The following is a 6,142-nucleotide window of genomic DNA, read 5'->3' as shown; positions in this document are numbered from 1 at the left end:
GGCAGGGCGGGGGTGTGTGTGTGTGTGCAAAGCAGGAGTGCACAAGAAAGCACACCAATGGAAACCTCCCTCTGAAGCATAGGCTCATGCTGGCTCTCCTGGGCTTTCTCACCATTCTAGATTCAGCTTGAGAAGACAGGCAGTGGGAAAGAGCTATGTATTCCTAGGGGATGGCTCTCAAGTCTACTGACCAGGTCCTGAGCCCCCCTGAGGAGTGGAGAAAGCCTCAAGCCTGTTCCTGGGGACTGAGAACGCTATCCTTCTAGTGCAGACCCCCATTTGTCTTAGGATCTGAGAGTCCCTTTTCCCAGCACCTCCCAGGCCACAGCCCAGCCATACTGGTGCAGAAAGTCTTCCAGGACAGAAGCATCTTAACTATTTTGCCCCTCATGGAAACCCAGGGGCAACCTTCACTCCCAGCCTCAAAGCACAACAAGGGATAAGGGCTTTGACCACAATTGCCCTTGGCCTCCTAGGGGAATTCTTCTATGGACCTAGGCTACCAATATCCTTTAAGATACCTTGAGACGATCATCCTGAGGTTGCTGTGACAGTGTGCACAGGGGAGGCTTTGATGGAAAGGGACTAATCTCTAGTATCAAATACAAGGAATACAGAAAGCATTTCCTGAATTTGGGATTATGGGCACAGTCAGTTTCAGTGAGCTAGTTTGAGCTGGATTTCTGTCCCTTGCCACCAAAGGATTACTGATTATATACCAATTCTACTGATTATACATACTCTGCATAACCAGGATTTTAAGACTGGGTTTTAATCTAGAGTCAGTAAATTATGAATAAGGTTCTGAGCAGCTCTCTGGGGTATAACTTCGCAGACATATCAGTCAACACTTTTGTGTGCAAGGATATATGTACAAGGATGTCATGACAGCATTTTCTTTCTTTCTTTCTTTCTTTCTTTCTTTCTTTCTTTCTTTCTTTCTTTCTTTCTTTTTCTTTTTTCCTTCCTTCCTTCCTTCCTTCCTTCCTTCCTTCCTTCCTTTCTTTCTTCCTTCCTTCCTTCCTTCCTTTGCTACAGGTGAAAATTAGAGCCAACATTTGCTATAGGTGGAAAATAGAGTCAACATTGGGAGAACAGTTATATAATTTTGTTAATCTATACTATTGAAAAGAAGGAGATAGTTACTTATGCACTGATAGGGAAGGATGTCTATGAAAAAAATCAAGTTGCAAAATCAAATGCATAGCATGAGTCCATTTTTGTGAAAACATTAGAAAAAAAGTCTTCCCAGAAGTAATATGAGCAATGGATATGGATGGGCAGTTCATGGAAGAGGAACGGAAAATGGCCGGCGGATATGTGCAGAGAGGCTAAAGCATGACGGTAGTCATGTAAATATAAACGAGCACACCAGTGGATGGATTCTTCTGCCCATCAGATCATCAGTCTTTAAAAGTTTTTCCATATTCATGGTAGTGAGTAGGGAAGTGGATTCTCTCATACAGTGTTGGAGGGATTCAATTCAATACCTTTCCAGAAAGTATTTGGCAGTATGTATTACGAATGTTTGAGTGTTTGTACCTCCCAATAGAGGCATTTTATTTCCAGAAACTTATCTGATGGAAATAAAAGCTAGTTGTCTCCTAATATCCAACCACCGTGTCTTCCTCGGTTACACAAGCTGAGCTGGGCACACTGGCCTGGGAACAATGGCTACATTTCCCATCATCCTTGTCGTGAGCCGTGGCCGTGCACTCCGGTTCCAGGCAATGACGTACACACAGAAGCAGCAACTTCTAGGAAGTCTCCTCAAAGGAAAGAGTAATACTCCTGGGACTCCACTTTCTTCTTCCTTCTGGAATGCTGATTGCTGGCTAGAGCTCTGGTCACAAGCGTGGATGCTGAGGCGTCCTGGGGAATGAGATCAGAGCCAGCAAGGTGGAAGGAGACTGGGCCCCAGCTCCAGGGAGGACCACACCAGCCTCGCCCTGACCACTGCCAGCCTTCCTGAACGTAAGAGAGACACTTAAACACCTATCTCGGTTCGGTCACAATATTTCAGGTTTTATTTTACTCCCCAAACTCATTCCTCACTAATTCAAATGCAAAAAGTTGTACCTACAAGGATAGTTACCGAAACATTGTTTAGAATACTAAGAAATACTAATATGTTGATAAGGCAACGACTGAATACATTAGATGGTCCACTTGTTCATTCATTCAGCAGGCATTTTTGAGCATGTCTGACCCGTTTCTAGTCACTGGGCTCACAGCAGTAGACAGAAGAGACAAAACTGTCCCTTTACGGAGTTTATGTTCTAGTGAGGGAACATACCAAGTATGGGATCCTATGAAACTATTAAAAATGAAAAGCTATTTTATGTGTACTCTTGTTCTCAATATCATTTGATTTTTAAAATTAGAGATATGTTGTGTTAACTCTGTTTTCTTTTTCTTTTAAGATTTTATTTATTTATTTTTTTGAGACAGAGAGACCTCAAGCATGGGGAGGGGGAGGGGCAGAGGGAGAAGCGGACCCCGGGCTGAGCAGGGAGTCTGATGTGGGGCTCCATCCCAGAAGCCTGACATCACGACCTGAGCCAAAGGCAGAGGCTTAACCAACTGAGCCACCCAGGTGCCCCTGTTAACTCTATTTTGTAATTGTCTGTATTTGTGACGCTCTGGCGTCCGAGGACTTGCTGATCCTAGAGACACTGCTCGTCCCAGGGCTAGCTAATTCCTATAGTTGGCAAATGATGCCCCCATAACCCTCCATATGCAAACCGGATAGTCCGGAGCCTATGCTGTCCACTGCCTCCTTGGTGGAGCTCACAGAATGAGCCACCAGCCCCCTGCCCTTATGGCCCCAAGGCTGGGGACTAGGCAGTTAGGGCCGATCCCTACATCTCTTATTCAAAGTAGCCAGTTCTAAAGCTGCCTGGCCTGCTTACCCCACCTGCCCATTTCTTCTGACAAAAACCACAATAAAAACTCCTTCCCATTCCTTCCCTTTCCTCCTTCTGCCTCTGGCCCTGGTGCTTCCCCATGGGGCCCTGGGTGGTGTGGTGTCCTCCTCCATTTGGGGACTGGGAGGCACAAACTAGCTTTCCATGGTGATTGTTCCCTGATCTATTGGCCTCCCCATACCTGCATAGTAACAAAACCTACACTTAAAAATATATGTATAGTGTGATCTCATTTTATCTTTAAAAATCTATAAAGGCGGGGCACCTGGGTGGCTCAGTCGGTTAAGCATCTGCTTTCAGCTCAGGTCATGATCTCAGGGTCCTGGGATCTAGTCCCGCATAGGGCTCCCTGCTCAGCCTGCTTCTCCCCCTCCCCCAACCCCACTCGTGCTATCTCTCTGTCTCTCTCTCAAATGCATGAATAAAATCTTTTTAAAAAATCTATAAAGGCACATGTGTTTGTAGATGTTTCAAAAAAATAAATGAAAATTCACGGACGTTAGACAAAAATTGTTAACAGTAATTGCATCATCGAGGAGGGAAGGAGGTGCGATGCGTTCCGGCTACTGGAGAATGGGAGGCAAAGAACTGTTTATTTTACTTTAGGCACTTCAATTTTAATTGAATTTTACAAGGAGCATATGTTACTTCTGTAAGGAAAAATATGTACGTCTATTTTTCATTTCACTAGTCTACCCTCTTCTCCCTCCCTTCCTCTTGTCACATCTGAACTCAGCACATCTGGGGCTTCTCGAAGTTCCTCCAGGCGGCCCAGCTGTCACCTGGGCCACAGCATCCCCGGCTGGCAGCTCCCCACACGCTGCGTCACACCCTCTCCACCTTCTAGAAAGCTGTTGGAGCCTCCCGTCCCGGAATGCTCCTCTCTGTCGCCTTGACATTGTCAAATGAGTGCTTTCTCATTCCTCCTCATCATTTTACTGGGCTCACCAGGAGGGGGAGAAGGGAGACTCAAGCAAGCTTGGAGATCTCCTTAGGCAGGAAGTCTCTGAATCAGCGCTGAGCATCCAGTCTCCCGCCATCCGTCCCTGAGTGTAATTAGACGCGGTGGCAGCCACGGTCCCGCAGAGTGGGGAGGAACAGGGCCTGCCCTTGACGGAGACCCTCACCCTGAGTGGGTCAGACCCCGGGAAAACGGTGAATCTTCCCGTGTCGGGGCCACAAGGAAAGTCAGTCCGGCAGCCGGAGCGCAAAGAGAGTATTTAGAGCTGTCTGCCTGGCAAATGGCACCAAGTGACTCAGTCTGTTTGGGCTGCTGTAACGAGAATACCACCGACTGGGGGCTTACGCAGTATTGATTCCTCAGGGTTCGGAAGGCTGGGCAGTCCACGAGCAAGGCCCTGGCAGACTCAGACTTGGCGTCTGGTTTATGATGGCTGTCTTGCAGCTGTGACTCACCTGGTAGAAGGGGTGAGGGCTCTCCCTGGGATCTCTCTCTCTCTCTCTCTTTGAAGATTTTATTTGTAACACCGGGTATGATATAAGACTGATGAATCACAGACCTGTACCTCTGAAACCAATAATACATTATATGTTAATTTAAAAACAGATTTTATTTGTAAGTAACCTCTACACCCAACGTGGGGCTCGAACTTACAACTCTGAGATCAAGAGTGGTGTGCTCTCCTGACTGAGCCAGCCAGACACCCCTCTGGGGTCTCTTTTATAAGGGCGCCAATCCCATTCACGAGGGCTCCAGACTCCTGACCTAATCACTCCCCAAGGCCCCAACTCCAAATACCATCCCATTAGCTATTAGGTTTCCACATATGAATTTTGGGGTGACACAAACATTCATTCCATAGCGCATAGTAGGCCAGCAGTTGGTAGGGAAAGGGAGGGGGCTTCCAATACAACTAATATCCCATCAGATCATGAGGCAGGGCAGTGGGACGTCCGGGGCAGATGACTTCAGGACACCGTCTCGGATCAGGCAGCCTGTGTGAGGGAAGCCTGCCCAAGTTCAGGGGCAATCCGTCACTCCCAGGAGGTGTTATTTACTCACCAGTGTTTGGGGAGCACCTTCCCTAAGCCTCAGGGCAAGGCAGAAGCAGGCCAGGCCTCCTCGTGGTGAAGAGCGGTGTCACAGGCGCCTCCATGGTGACTGACCTAGTGTGGCTCCCAGCCCAGGCAGCATTCTGTGAAATGACAGCAATGCCTCTCACCAGCTGTGCGACCTTCCGCCAGTTCCTCAACCTCTCTGAATTCTTGCCTCTAAAATAAAAACAATAAAGCCCAGCTCGTGGGGTTGTTGAGTATTAATGACATAGTGCTACGTACAGAGCAAACACTCGGTCACGGTCACATTGGGGAAGCTTGCTTGGGCCTGGGGAAGTGGGCTGGCTTTCCTGCTGACCGAGTAGCCGGCTTCACATCCTGGCTCTGAGACCTTTGGAGATTTGAACGACTCCAACCACCTCGGGCTTGATCGAGTGAGAGTCTGCAGATTTGATTTAGAATATTGCAAAGAGGGGGAAAAAGGTATCTGAAGTTCTTTGAAACCGATCATTTTCACCTGCCCATATACATGGAGGGAGAGAGAGACACTCTGTGGCTCCCAAGTCCTTTCTACCTTGGTGCGTTTCTGCGCGATGTTGAAGAAAATGCTGAGGGGGCCTTTTGCAAGTTAATCGTGGATAAGTCATAGCGCTCTGTTTATCTAGCCCCTCTGATCTCAGGACTTCAAAGAATGTTAAACACAAACCTCACAGCAGATAGGAGTTTTCTCTGTCTTCTGGATCGGAAGCCGGAGGTTCAGTCAACAGACAGCGATGAAACAAAGAATGTAATCTAGGTCAAGAGCTTCAGAGCTGAGAAGGGATGTCACAGATGAGTTCATGCAGTGGTTTTCAAACTTGGGTATGCATAAAAAAAAAATCAAACAAGAACATTTCTCCTACTGCCCATTCCTGGACCCTACTCCAAAAGATTGAGGTTCAGGAAATCTGGATGTGGGCTCTGGATTCTGATCTCAAACTAGGCTTTCAGGTGGTACGTTTAGCACACTTGGAGAAATACCAGTCTAGTGAAGGGTCAAAAGGAAGTGGGGCCTTCTCTTTGGGGCTTGGCCCCTGGGGTCCAAGAGCGCCATCTCTAGGTATTTTATCCGGGGATAAACTTGATATAATTTACACCACAAAATTCTGTCTTCTAGTGGGAAAAGGCATGAGAGATACAAACACAAGTGTCCGAGGGTA

The 6,142-nt window shown here is 47.4% G+C and overlaps 1 long non-coding RNA gene across 1 annotated transcript; it reads right to left on the bottom strand.

The window, feature by feature from the left end:
• Window positions 1-4,427: 4,427 nt before the first annotated feature.
• LOC117797090 lies at window positions 4,428-5,758 on the bottom strand. Its single transcript, XR_004621959.1, has 3 exons — window positions 5,650-5,758; window positions 4,951-5,159; window positions 4,428-4,455 (listed from the first exon to the last, which is right to left on the bottom strand). It is a non-coding gene; the product is annotated as an uncharacterized LOC117797090 (long non-coding RNA).
• Window positions 5,759-6,142: the final 384 nt, after the last annotated feature.

The sequence above is a fragment of the Ailuropoda melanoleuca genome, chromosome 18 (assembly GCF_002007445.2).
Source record: "Ailuropoda melanoleuca isolate Jingjing chromosome 18, ASM200744v2, whole genome shotgun sequence".
Lineage (NCBI taxonomy): Eukaryota > Metazoa > Chordata > Mammalia > Carnivora > Ursidae > Ailuropoda > Ailuropoda melanoleuca.
This window is presented reverse-complemented; position numbering and strand designations above follow the sequence as displayed.